Source organism: Anabrus simplex, chromosome 2, assembly GCF_040414725.1.
Source record: "Anabrus simplex isolate iqAnaSimp1 chromosome 2, ASM4041472v1, whole genome shotgun sequence".
In the NCBI taxonomy this organism is placed as follows: Eukaryota; Metazoa; Arthropoda; class Insecta; order Orthoptera; family Tettigoniidae; genus Anabrus; species Anabrus simplex.
Genome location: NC_090266.1, coordinates 511,034,262 through 511,049,672, shown reverse-complemented (window position 1 = coordinate 511,049,672; position 15,411 = coordinate 511,034,262). Strand labels below are relative to the sequence as shown.

Sequence of the window (15,411 nt, the reverse complement as noted above, 5' to 3'; positions counted from 1 at the left end):
CGCAAGAAAATGTACTTAAGGAAATTTGTTCTGGTGGACTGCATATCAATATGTGGATGGGAGGCGTGACCATTGTTAAGGAAAATAATGGCTGGGAAGAGCCTAGTCACTTTGGTGGTTTTGTCATAGGCCCGACAATATTTCTTGCATCACCTGACTTCGTTCGACTGCACTCCGTTACCTTTGTTCTGGACTTATTCATTTTCAACTTGTACTCCTTCTCCAAGAATCTGTCCATACCATTCAGGAATTTCTCCAGATCTGCTTCAGTCTCAGATAAAATAACAATGCCATCGGAAAATTTCAAAGTTTTGATTCCTCTCCTCGGATTGTGATTCACTTTCCAAATTCCTCTTTGATTTCCTTTACAGCCTGCTCTTTATAAACACTGAAAAAGAGTCCGGCTCCAAGGCTAAATATTAGCGTGCTGGCCTTTGGTGACAGGGTTGCCGGGTTCGACCCCCGGCAGGTCGGGAATTGTAACTATCATTGGTTAATTCCGCTGCCGCGGGGGCTGGGTGTATATTCCGTCTTCATCATCCTTTCATCCTCATCACAACGCGCAGGTTGACTACGGGCGTCAAATCAAAAGACCTGCACCAGGCGAGCCGAACATGTTCTCGGACACTCGCGGCACTAAAAACCATATGCCATTTCATTACTGAAAAGGAGTGGGGACAAACTGCGGCCTTGCCTCACTCCATCCTGGATAGCTGCTGCTTTTTCAAAGCCCTCGATTCTTATCACTGTAGACAGTTTTTTTTAATACAGATTATAGATAATTCTTCCTTCTCGGTATCTGATCCCGATCACCTTCAGAACCTCAAATAGCTTGGTCCAACCAACATTATCGAATGCCTTTTCCAGATCTATGAACGCCTTGTCCTTCTTACTTCGATACCTTAAGAACAGACGTAAAGTGAGGATTGCTTCACGTGTTCCTACATTACTTTTGAAGCCAAAGTGATCTTTTCCCACCTGGGTTTCAACTTATCTTTCCATTCTTCTGTTAATAATACGTGTTAACATTTCGAAGGTGTTAGTTACTAAACGGATGGCGCAGTAGTTTTTACACTTGTCAGCACCGGCTTTCTTGGGAATAGGTACAAAAACATTCTGCCGAAAATCGGATAGCAATTCTTCTGTATTATACATACTATATCTATATAAATAAAATTGTAGGGGGTCCGCTGTCTGTAATTTCTTTTGTTTTGCCAATTTTTCAGATATTTATCCGTTTTAGGTCAACTCAAGACCGAATCGGTGGTTTTTACGTTTCGTGTCTGTTTGTCTGTCTGTTTGTCTGTTCCACCATCACGTCGAAACGGCTCGATATATCTCAACCAAACTTCATATTTAGAGTATACTCATCCCGGGGAAGGTTTCGATATGCATATTATTTTAAAATCTTTGAATACACGGGGGTTTATAGGAAAACCTGAATGGTTTTTCCACCATCACTTCGAAACGGCTGGATAGATCTCAACCAAACTTCATATTTAGAGTATACTCATCCCGGGGAAGGTTTCCATATGCATATCATTTTAAAATCATTGAATAGACGGGGGTTTATAGGAAAATCAGAATGGTTTTCCTCCATTTTCTCTTATACTATTGATTTTCTGTAAACTTCGTTTACCGTACGTGAAACGTCTCTTCATTATAAACAACTTTCGTTATGTTCATAATTTACCTTACTCTTCACATGACGGAGAAATTTACAATTTTCCGCTGGTATCATGCTCTGCATTGAGTGACCGACAGACCGACAACGAACCTACAGGTTACCATGGCAACGTCTCTGACTGCATGCCAGCAGGGAAGTAACGTATTGCCATTTTCCTCATCAAGCTTTTAAATTCGTTGCTGTTCCTTGGGTAGAAAGCAAGAGAGGAGTCAATCGGCCTATCTGCGGGATATTGGCGGAATATCGTTGGATGTTATAACCGCCCTCGAATAGATTAAGTAATAACACCATTAATCATCTTCTTATTATTTGTTTACCTAAGAATCACTAGACCTAGATTTCTCCTCTGTTACCGCTTTATTATATCCATAATTCACACTAGCATAATTTATTGAGGGGCATTTGATTTTCCAATACATTCACTTGGCATTTACATATTTGTCGTTATCCGGCTGTCCTCAGTTATAATCCATTTTCTATTACTTTCAACTTTCTTAACTGTATTAAGTTATTTTCTTCCTTAATTACGTCGTATGTACGCGAGTGCTACAAACTACTGGATGTATTTCCACCAAGACTCATATTTAGAATACACCTGTCCTTGACAGGTTTTAGGGCAAATATTGTTTCTAAATCCCTGAACTGACTGGGGGTTTATACGAAACCGAAACAGTGATTTTGCACTTCCACAAAATATACACAACCAAACTTAATGGAAATCTACCTACCTTGGTAGAAATTAATTTCTAAACCTTTTTTCTCATGTGCATCATTTCGATACGAGGATTAATAAGGGAGATATCATTAACGGGCCGTTTTTCTGTACAAGTCCAATCGGACTTGACTCACGAGCGGGTGCGTGTAAAGCGTATTCCTTACAACTTGAAAACTACTGAAGACATTCGAACCAAAATTTATATTTAGCATCCACCTGTCCAAAGGTAGGTTTTAAACGCAAATAACATTTCATGTTCCGGAATGGACTGGCTGTTTATAGGGAACACAAATGGTGATTTTACTCTTCCACAATATATACAGAACAAGACCAACCTGACTGGAAATCGACCAAACGTGATGGAATTCCACCTCTAAACCTTTTTTTTCACGTACATTTTTTCGTCAGGAGGATTAATAAGGGAGATATCATGAATGGTCACTTTTGCAGGTTAAGTCCAGCGGACATAGCCCAAAAGGTGTTTTACATGGAGCAGATTCCTTATCTATATAAATCAAATCGTAACGACTGTGTGCCTCTACACTGACTATTTTGGCGAAATTTGCGTACAGCTTTCCGTTTAAGGGGTAATAATGACCATGTCCATAATTTTTGGTTTATTTTCATGAAGGTCCCAATATTTACCCGCCTCACCCAAAATCCAGATTGAGGTATAATCTGCCAGAAGAAAAAGAAGATAGTTGAAATTTCACAAAATTATACGTTTTAGCCTGTAACGAACGGAAAATATCCTAAATCATTAAATTTTTCACTTTTTATCCCCGAAGAATATCGAAAGGTGCAGGCAATTTTAATGATGGTGCAGACCTTCGGAAATTCCTATCACATAACGGATTGCACAATCTCCGTTCAATTTGGAATGATCTACAACCTTGGTCTTATGACTTTTTGCCGTATCTGTATCCCTTTTACGTTTGATTTGTCTCTACTAATCGATGTTAAGTCAATTTGGAATTTTCACATGTATAATTCATACTTTCATTTACTTATATGAAATACAGAATCATCAAACTCTTCACGAAAATTGGCCCACCCAGTAGCCATATGTGAGCTAAATCCTATGTATGTAGCTGTCACATAATTATCCGAAAAGTAATGTAATGTGAGATAATCTTACAAAACCTTTACCCTGTTCCACGTTTCTAACTCAATCTGACCCAAGAATAGATGACATATCATAGGACCAGCCATTTAGGCCACTAAATCCGGCGTGTCTTATGGTATGATCCTTTGTCGATATGACGTACGTTTTGTAGCAGTTAATCTGTAAATGAAGGTCTTCAATATTGTAAACACGCATATACTTTCGTATGTCGATCTATATATATTCACTGATGTCGATTTTTAGCGATCGAGAAAGGGTGGGTCTGATATTGTAATCAGTACTCCCCACACCGACTTTGACTGGCAGTATGAAAGGGTTCCTTCTCCAACTCCTGTGTAACTGTCATTAGTAAGGAAGGCCTACAATTGTAATGAATAGTTCTCTTCTCGATTTGACTTGCAGAAGGCAAGTGAGCATGCAGTTTTTCTTAAAACTCCCCTACCCGATTGTGTTTGGCAGTAGGCAAGGGTGCCCGCAATTATAAAGAAATGTCCTCATCTAAAATGTGACTGGCATTAGGCATAGTGGCCTGCTATTTTGATGGAAACTCACCAACTTGGTGTGACTGGCAGTAAGCTGGCTGGCAGTAGCAAAATGGGCCTGGCATTATAATGATAACTCCACAACTCAATTTCGAGTGATAGTAGGGTAATTGCCTACCATTATAATAGAAACTCCTCAACTGTAATCTGTCTGGAAGTAGGAAAGTGGGCTGCCATTTTAACGAAAACTCCCCAAATCGATTCTGTCCGCGTAGTAGGCAATGGGGCCTGCAGTTATAATGTAATCTTCCCAACTCGATTGTGAATGGCAGTAGGCAAGTGAGCCTGCCGTTATATCACAAATCCGTAACAAACACTTTACAATGGAAACAACGTACGGGGACCTCTCTGTGCTGTTTCTCGGATAACGCTAAGAGACATGCAATTTTAAAACAATCTTATTTACTGCATGTACACTATTTACTTCGATATTCAAATACAATGTAGAATACCGTAGCGAAGCACGGGTACATTTGCTAGTATATTATATACTGGTAACTGTAAATGTTTTTTAAAAATGTCTGCAGCAATGTAATAACTTTAAGCAATTTAACATTGATTATCATTGTAAAACTACAATTGTGATAGTCAATAATTCTGATTTTTGGATGTGTTTTAATCTAAAACATTAACATCCTTTGTAACTTAGTAATGAACATAGTTTATTCCTATTTTCCTTCTAAATTGCTATTATCAGGTGTCAAGATTATCTTATTGATTTGCATCCTTTACAGAGTTTATGTGTTGTGTATAATTGCTAAAAAAAGAAAAGAGAGAGAACATGGTATCATGTATGTTCCTTGCATTTAATATATTATCAGACCTAATTTTAATTATTATCAAAATATAATTCACCTTCCATGTAGATACACACCCTGTGGATACCCACAACAAATATTATATCTATTGGTTTAATTGTTTCTGAGGAAAGTGAACCTGCAAGGAACTAATACAATACCATACACTCATTCTTTTTGGGCAACTGTACATTTAAAAATGAAGTAAAATGAAGTACTGTACCAGTAATCTACTTAGTTCAGTTTTATTCTGTAACAGATCTCAGTAACAAATATCTTATTTGTATCTATAAACTAATCAAGAATCAAGCATCAAAATGCAGTATTCCTACTGGTGTCCCTTTATTACCTAAAATCTATATAAATAAAATTGTAGGGGGTCCGCTGTCTGTAATTTCTTTTGTTTTGCCAATTTTTCAGATATTTATCCGTTTTAGGTCAACTCAAGACCGAATCGGTGGTTTTTACGTTTCGTGTCTGTTTGTTTGTCTGTTTGTCTGTTCCACCATCACGTCGAAACGGCTGGATAAATCTCAACCAAACTTCATATTTAGAGTATACTCATCCCGGGGAAGGTTTCGATATACATATCATTTTAAAACCTTTGAATACACGGGGGTTTATGGGAAAACCTGAATGGTTTTTCCACCATCACGTCGAAACGGCCGGATAGATCTCAACCAAACTTCATATTTAGAGTATACTCATCCCGGGGAAGGTTTCCATATGCATATCATTTTAAAATCTTTGAATAGACGGGGGTTTATAGGAAAGCCAGAATGGTTTTCCCCATTTTCTCTTATACTATTGATTTTCTGTAAACTTCGTTTACCGTACGTGAAACGTCTCTTCATTATAAACAACTTTCGTAATGTTCATAATTTACCTTTCTCTTCACATGACGGAGAAATTTACAATTTTCCGCTGGTATCATGCTCTGCATTGAGTGACCGACAGACCGACAACGAACCTACAGGTTACCATGGCAACGTCTCTGACTGCATGCCAGCAGGGAAGTAACGTATTGCCATTTTCCTCATCATGCTTTTACATTCGTGGTTGTTCCTTAGGTAGAAGGCAAGAGAGGCGTCAATCGGCCTATCTGCGGGATATTGGCAGTATATCGTTGGATGTTATAACCGCCCTCGAATAGATTAAATAATAACACCATTAGTCATCTTCTTATTATTTGTTTACCTAGGAATCACTGGACCTAAATTTCTCCTCTGTTCCCGCTTTATTATATCCATAACTCACACTAGCATAATTTATTGAGGGGCATTTGATTTTCCAATACATTCACTTGGCATTTACATATTTGTCGTTATCCGACTGTCCTCAGTTATAATCCATTTTCTGTTACTTTCAAGTTTCTTAACTGTATTATTTTCTTCCTTAATTACGTCGTATGTACGCGAGTGCTACAAACTAGTGGATGTATTTCCACCAAGACTCATATTTAGAATACACCTGTCCTTGATAGGTTTTAGGGCAAATATTGTTTCTAAATCCCTGAACTGACTGGGGGTTTATACGAAACCGAAACAGTGATTGCACTTCCACAAAATATACACAACCAAACTTAATGGAAATCTACTTACCTTGGTAGAAATTAATTTCTAAACCTTTTTTCTCATGTGCATCATTTCGATACGAGGATTAATAAGGGAGATATCATTAACGGGCCGTTTTTCTGTACAAGTCCAATCGGACTTGACTCACGAGCGGGTGCGTGTAAAGCGTATTCCTTACAACTTGAAAACTACTGAAGACATTCGAACCAAAATTTATATTTAGCATCCACCTGTCCAAAGGTAGGTTTTAAACGTAAATAACATTTCATGTTCCGGAATGGACTGGCGGTTTATAGGGAACACAAATGGTGATTTTACTCTTCCACAATATATACAGAACAAGACCAACCTGACTGGAAATCGACCAAACGTGATAGAATTCCATCTCTAAACCTTTTTTTTCACGTACATTTTTTCGTCAGGAGTATTAATAAGGGAGATATCATGAATGGTAACTTTTGCAGGTTAAGTCCAGCGGACATAGCCCAAAAGGTGTTTTACATGGAGCAGATTCCTTATCTAGGCCTATATAAATCAAATCGTAACTACTATGTGCCTCTACATTGACTATTTTGGCGAAACTTACGTACAGCTTTCCGTTTAAGGGGTAATAATGACCATCTTCATAATTTTTGGTTTAGTTTCCTGAAAGTCCTAATTTTTACCCGCCTCGCCCAAAATCCAGATTGCGGCATAATCTGCCAGAAGGAAAGGAAGATAATTGAAATTTCACAAAATTATACGTTTTAGCCTGTAACGAACGGAAAACATCCAAGATCATTAAATTTTTCACTTTTTATCCCCGAAGAATATCGAAATATGCAGGCAATTTTAATTATGGTGCAGACCTTCGGAAATTCCTATCACATAACAGATTGCACAATCTCCGTTCAATTTGGAATGGTCTACAACCTTGGTCTTATGACTTTTTGCCGTATCTGTATCCCTTTTACGTTTGATTTGTCTCTATTAATCGATGTTAAGTCAATTTCGAATTTTCACATGCATAATTCATACTTTCGGTTACTTATATGAAATACAGAATCATCAAACTCTTTACGAAAATTGGCCCACCCAGTAGCCATATGTGAGCCAAATGCTATGTATGTAGCTGTTACATAATTATCCGAAAAGTAATGTAATGTGAGATAATCTTACAAAAACGTTACCCTGTTCCATGTTTCTAACTCAATCTGACCCAAGAATAGATGACATATCATAGGACCAGCCATTTAGGCCACTAAATCCGGCGTGTCTTTTGGTATAATCCTTTGTCGATATGACGTACGTTTTGTAGCATTTAATCTGTAAATGAAGGTCTTCAGTATTGTAAACACGCATATACTTTCGTATGTCGATCTATATATATATATATATATATATATATATATATATTCACTGATGTCGATTGTAGCGATTGACTGGCAGTATGAAAGGGTTCCTTCTCCAACTTCTGTGTAACTGTCATTAGTAAGGAAGGCCTACAATTGTAATGAATAGTTCACTTCTCGATTTGACTTGCAGAAGGCAAGTGAGCATGCAGTTTTGTTTAAAACTCCCCTACCCGATTGTGTTTGGCAGTAGGCAAGGGTGCCCGCCATTATAAAGAAATGTCCTCATCTAAAATGTGACTGGCATTAGGCATAGTGGCCTGCTATTTTGATGGAAACTCACCAACTTGGTGTGACTGGCAGTAAGCTGGCTGGAAGTAGGAAAATGGGCCTGGCATTATAATGATAACTGCACAACTCAATTTCGAGTGATAGTAGGGTAATTGCCTGCCATTATAATAGAAACTCCTCAACTGTAATCTGTCTGGAAGTAGGAAAGTGGGGCTGCCATTTTAACGAAAACTCCCCAAATCGATTCTGTCCGCGTAGTAGGCAATGGGGCCTGCAATTATAATGTAAACTTCCCAACTCGATTGTGAATGGCAGTAGGCAAGTGAGCCTGCCGTTATATCACAAATCCATAACAAACACTTTACATTGGAAACAACGTACGGGGACCTCCCCATGCTCTTTCTCGGATAACGCTAAGAGACATGCAATTTTAAAACAATCTTATTTACTGCATGTTCACTATTTACTTCGATATTCGAATACAATGTAGTATACCGTAGCGAAGCACGGGTACATTCGCTAGTTACACAATAACATGAATAAACTCGCCATGCTTGTTTCTCCTAAGGCTATCAGTATTTCACAGGGAACGTCATCAATTCCAGTTGCCTTGCTCCTATTTAGGTTACTCAACGCTCTGTCGAGTTCTGACGTCAAAATTTGGTCTCTCATTTCATTAGCATGAACAGCCTCTTCTTGTTCTAGAACTAAATCATCTACGTCTTTACCTTGATACGATACAACTGTTGGAGATGTTCCTGCCATCATTACCTCGCATGCTTTCCTTAAAAGTGGTTTTTCATCTGAACTCTTAATATTCATATACGTAGTTTTCCTTTCTGCAAAGGTTTGCTTGTTTTTTCTATATGTAGCATTTACATAGAACTTTCCAACCTTCAACATCCTGGCACTTTTCTTTCAAACCTTCTTCCTTAGCCGTCCTGCACTTTCTATCTAATTCATTTTTAATCGCCTATATTCTTTTCTGCCTTCCTCATTTTTTGCATTCTTGTAATTTAGTCGTTCATCAATCAGCTCTACTATCTCCTGAGTTATCCACTGATCCTTAGTTTATCTTTCCTCTCTTCTTAACGTTTCTTCAGCAGCCCTACTGAGCTCATTCTTCACGACTGTCTATTCATCAGCTATTGTGTTTCCTTCAGCCGTTTCATTTAGTCTTGTTGCAACATGTTCCTTAAAACAATATCTCGGACTCATTTATTACAACTTGTGTACATCCCATCTCCTTGCATTCGTCCTTTCCTTCAATTTCTTCAACACCAGATGGCATTTCATGACCAACAAGTTGTGGTGAGTGTCCACGTCTGCTCTTGCTCCTGGAATGTCTTGCAATCCAACAGCTTGTTTCTGAATCTCTGCCTGATCAGTGTCCTCACGTCTCGTCCATGTATACAGTCTTCGTTTGTGGAGTTTTCTATGTTTAAACCAAGTATTAGCAAAGATTAAACTATGACCGTTGCAGAATTCAACCATCTGACTTCCTCTTTCATTCCTTTGTACCAATCGCATTCTCCTGTCGCATTACGTTCTCTTATTTGTCCTACCACTGCATTCCAGTCTTCCATCACAATTAAATTATCGTCACGGTTTACATATTGTATTAAATCTTCTATCTCTTCATATATTATTACGATATCTTCATCATCCGCGGTCCGGCTAAATGGTTAGCGTGCTGGCCTTTGGTCATAGGGGCCCCGGGTTCGATTCCCGGCAGGGTCGTGAATTTTAAACATCATTGGTTAATTTCGCTAGCACGGGGGCTGGATGTATGTGTTGTCTTCATCATCATCTCACCCTCATTACGACTCGCAGGTCGCCTACGGGAGTCAAATCAAAAGACCTTCACCTGGCGAGCCGAACATGTCCTCGGACACTCCCGGCACTAAAAGCCATAAATAATTTCATTTCATCATTCGCGGAACTAGTAGACATATTGAGCCCATCATTCTATATTACAGAAGTCCACTGCGCGGCTATGTAGCGCCAGCTGCGTGAGGGAAATGCGTGCATCCATTTTTTGTAAATAGCCAGCCTGATGTGCCTTGCTTGTTATTCACGGCGGGAGGTGACCAAAGTATCGAGCAAGAACGGAACATTTCGGAAGACTTCGGAAGTTGATGATACATTTTTGGCTAATAACCCCTATTGAGAGATATTTCGGCAATGTCATTAGAGAGGAATTAATTAATACGAAGTTTTGGAATCCCTTGATAAAGCTTACTTCACAGGGATAAATATAATTAATTAAGCCCAGAGAGAAGTTCTGCTGTCTATCGCCAGAGGGGAAACGACACGAGAAACGGTCATCCATCCAGAAGACGTGGGAAAATCACTCACGGAATTAATTAATGAACGCCCGTGAAATAAGCAGGAAAAATCAACGAACACACCATTGTGATCGGGAAAATAAGCGGAATCTCTGGTGTGAGTTTCAGAAAAGTTGGGATGAGATTGCACAACAAGGGGACCCGTTGTCTCGCGTCACTAAATTTCGTATAAATACTCCCCCTTCCACGAGAGAGAGAACCCACTCCTAATCAAGCAGTTCAAGAGGGTGGACCTGCGACAGTCTACACCAAGCAGTGAACCTAGTCATTGAAAGGGGTTAGAAAATAGACTCAGAAATCTCAAAAGGCAGTTGGCTTGAGAGATGGAAATCTTATAATGTGTTGAGGAGGAAGAGAGATGACTTTGACATTCAAAACATTTTATTTACAACATTCATCCTGGTAGGTGGGAATATCATAGTGGCTATTTGTAGGATTCATGAACTTCTGCGAGGGTTCCTTTGACAATCTCTAAGGGAGAACAGTTGGTTTCTTGTCAGAGATAGTATCATCGCCCAAACGGTATTATTTGTTAAACATTTGGCAAGGGGTAGGACCTTTCTACAATTTCCATCAGTTGGCTGCTCGAGAACGGAGCGGTGTGGTCCATTTTGTGTTACGTGCATAATAAAATCTGTTATTATGTTAGTTCTGGCTCAGGAAATTTAATTTGTGTTGCATCAAGACAAGTGCAGTGTCAGTGTAATTGATAAGTTAGTATTTATGTGAAGAATGCCACCTATCATTATGAGGCACTAAGTATCGGAGGTTGCTGGCTTGCTAAATGCAGCCAAAATGACGCCACATCAATCAGCACAATTACAGGTCTGTCTTATTCCAATATTATGTATTTGTATTTAGAAATGTAAATGCTTGTCCTCTTAAATTAGTTAGTAGAATTATGTTTGTTGCGATGATGATTTTGTGTCATGGCCGTAGGAAGTGTACCAGGAAACACTGTAGGTGCGATTTTCGGTCATTTCGTGGCCACGAGGCGCGTAAACTGTGTCAATTTTCTTCGAATGTGAAATTAAATATTGCAATAAAAATCAGCTAAATATGTTCACGCCGATAAAAGTAGTAATGATGCTGAAGTAAAAATAACAATTATAAGTGTAATAATAATACTAATAATAATAATAATAATAATAATAATAATAATTATAATAATAATATTCACGCTAAGAGTAAATTGAGATAATAATAATAATGCATTCACCAGTTCTGTGAGCGAGGTTTGTTGTTTCATGGTGAAATTCGGTGAAGTGAGATCATTTCTCGAATTTGGACATTTATTTTCGTGATACTGTGTATTTGAGTAGTAGAATCACGGCATGCTATTTTGCACTTGAGGTCTGGGAAAATTTAGAGAAGCTATTTTTAGATTATCATCAAGTTGTTTGGTTATGGGAGGACTTGTACTTACAAATTGATCAAGATCAAGAAAAAATGGATGAAAATAAGGAATGAAATATTTATGATAATAAATAATTAGGAAGGAAGTTTGAGGCAGTTTGAGGAAATTTGAGTGGGAAGTTCTAAGCAGGATGCCAAAGAGAAAAGGCCCTGTAGTTTGATGGAGAGGTATTTTTGTGACAGGGTGTGTATGTTGATGTGTAATATTTCCGAGACTAGCTGTATAAGAGCAGCAACATCCTGTAGAGATCCTGAATTATGTTAAACAGATCGATTGAAAAATGAAAGAGATATTAAAACTAAGTAAGGGCGTTATAACGCATATTTTAAGTACAAGTGATTTTCTACCACGATTCTTATTTTATGTAAGAATGCAATTAAAGTCAGTTAAGTCAAATTGAAGATTCCATTTGATACCAGCGAAGTGCATTTGTCATAACCGACTTCACGAACAAAACACATTCTTACACACGGTCGAGGCAGTATTGGCTTACTGGAAATTGAATTTTACTCTGTATATTTACTAGACGAACAACATCGCGAATTGGAAACATTAAGGGTGAGAAAGTGAGCTTACTAGATTGAGAGTTTACCCTGCGTATGTTGATGAAAGTTTACGTCACTGAAGAGTTTACAATGACACATATTTGGAGTGCTGACATTGCAGGTTATTTGGAGCCTCACAGTTTGGCTAAGCTGCGAATATCGTGGTGGTTGTGATTAGTGTTTTCATTCGTATCACGTAGTATCAGACGGGATTTGAATTTTTTTTTGTATGGACTTCACTGTACGTGTTTAAATTTCAAGGAGTTGTAGATTTAACTATCTGAATCCGTTATTTAATTTCGATTTCACACTTTATCGTAGGAAATGGACATAGTTAATATTATTCCAGATTAGAGTTCATTTCTGTAGCGAATTTCACTCCATGTTGTTTGAATTTAAATGAGAATTAGATTTAAATGTCCGGATATTGTTTTAAATTTTCGATTTCACCCAACATTATCCGTGATGTGCAAATGCCACAGCGATGGCTCAACGATAGGTTAGGGATGCCGCGTGTACGTGTATACACAACTTTTACTAGCTGGAAAGTGCTTCTATAATAGCATTGCATCTGTATTGACTTAAATGTAAGGGTTTTTCCACGTGGAAACCTGGCTAATGGAGACTGGTCCCTACTACTTAGCCGCGTGCGTTCAAGCTCAAATAAGTTTCATTTTCTATTTCACATTGTTTTTATTTTACTTCGAGGTTCATTGTTCGGGTGTACGGTATGTTACACTTAGTTCTTCTTTTGTATCAAGGGATTTACACCACGAATGCGGTTTCGATTCGTCAGCTGCTACAAATATTTTATTTATTTTACGTTATTTACATTACTTAGGCGAGACGTTGGTCTACCGATCACTTGAAGTTTAGTTTAAGGGGACAAGTGTAGGTGGACAGATTTGTAATTGTAGTTGTAGTTTTATAGAATTGGAAAGATTTCATATTGATATTTTTATGTTGTGGACTTCTAATTTAATGACGTAAGTGTCTCCTAACCTGAAGGTTGGTTTAATAAGAAGACTTTTCGAGTGATTTACCATTTTTACTTAATTTCAGTGTTTGGTGTTTTCTCTAAACACATAGTGAGTTAATGTTTCCCTGCATTTCGAAGTTTTGTTCCTTCAGAACGATGTAACGTAAGATCGTCTCGGATCAAGTGTTGTTGATTCATTCTGAACATCTGTTTGGGGTGATCCATATTTCGTCATCGGGTTTTATCTATAACTTAAGGTGTCACGAGATGACAACACATGGTGTGAATTTATTTCAGATTTAGATAATTGCTGTTAAATTGTAACAAACATCATGCTTTCAGATAATGTTTCGTAACCTAGTCAGAGCAACTGATAGTTAATTTGGTTCGATTAAGGACCCGTCGTGGGATGTTCCGGTATCCGAGAGGATATTCGACTGGTAGATAACATTAATTAAATGTAAATCTGGACTCCTATTTGTTGTAGGCCAGATTTTCTACGGATTATGTGGGTCTCTCAGTTATTGCTTGGGTCAATGTTGGCCGATTTTCATGTTTTTCTGTACCTTACTGGTTCTGCTGTTCACATATCTTATATTGCGTTTTCAAGCCATGGAAGAAATTAATGTAAATAATTTCAAGATACTCTCGCCGTTCACGTTATGCAATGTAACTGATTTATTATATTTTGTGATAAATTTAATTTCTTTTTTTTAGGGTTATTCAGTAACCGAAATTATCGTGATTTCGTTCAATAAGTTCTTAGTAAGCACATTTTGCTCCTCATTTGAAGTAGTTATACTCTCCTCTGAACCCCTGAATGCTGTCGATCGGTCTATGAAGTGACAAGGAACGATCCTACACCCACAAGATCTAAGCATCAGTATTGTTCTACCGAAGCAGCCGAGGAAAAACGACTGACGATGGAGTCATACCTTCTAGGGTTCAATATAGACCTGCACTCTTGTGGTGGGCATTGGTTTGGTGTCTATCTTGACCACAAATTGTATTGTACAATTCCTGTATATCAGCCTTCTGGTCGTTGGAATTAATTAATAAAATAACATAAGTTAATATAATTATATAATCATTTCACTGTACTGGTCGCAATAGCTTACCCGTTGCCCTATTTCCTTATTCATTGTTAAACCAACTCCTGCATTTCCCCTGTGTGATTTTGTGTTGATAATTCCGTAGTCACCTGACCAAAATTCCTGCTTTTCCTGCCAACGTACTTCACTTATACCAACTATGTCTGTCTTAAGTATTTCCATCTCCCTTTACAGTTTCTCTGGGCCGATGACTTTAGATATTAGTCCCCTTTAAACAACAGGCATCAACAGATTCTCTAACCTACCACGGTGATTCAAACTTCTAACATTTCACGCTCCGACTCGCAGAATGTCAGTATCCATCTTCCTTATGATTGCCCCTCTCTCGTGTAGCCCCCCCCCCACTCCCCCCCCCACGAGATCCGAATGTTGGACTATTTTACCTCCGGAATATTTTACGCGGGAGGAAGCCGTCATCAGTACAATATTCGAACAGAGAGATCTGCATGTCCTCGGGAGTTAGTTTTGGCTGTAGTTTCCCTTTACTTTCAGCCATGTAGCAGTATCAACACAGCTAAGCCACGTTAAGTATTACTACAAGGCTATATCAGTGAATCACCTAGACTTCCGCACTTCTAACTTCCGAAAAACCTGGCCGATATGGTTACATTTGCGGCTCGGGTATCTGCTTCACAGGGACGCACAAGCCTCTCACATGGTTCGCAGTGAAGGAGTAACGGATAATACGTTGTTTTTCTAATGATATTTTTAGTGACACGATGAAAGGAACATGATAATGAAAATTCAACGTTAGAAGGTTTACTGAAGCCACTACTGGTATCATGTTTTCTTGGAGATATGCACTTAGCGAAGTAGTGAATTCCGTTATACCTAAAGAATTAACCACGACTATAGTTTCTATAGTTTCTCTTCCCCAGCTTGAAGTGGAACATCTCTTAAATTACTTTGGAATGGATTACAGAACTGTGAAGCAGAATGCTGTTACG

The 15,411-nt window shown here is 38.3% G+C and overlaps 1 protein-coding gene across 1 annotated transcript in view; it reads right to left on the bottom strand.

Annotated features, from left to right (window-relative positions):
- Cyp4aa1 (Probable cytochrome P450 4aa1) overlaps positions 1–15,411 on the bottom strand; it is a 267,954-nt gene that overhangs the window by 39,732 nt on the left and 212,811 nt on the right. The gene's annotated exons all lie outside the window — the stretch shown is intronic.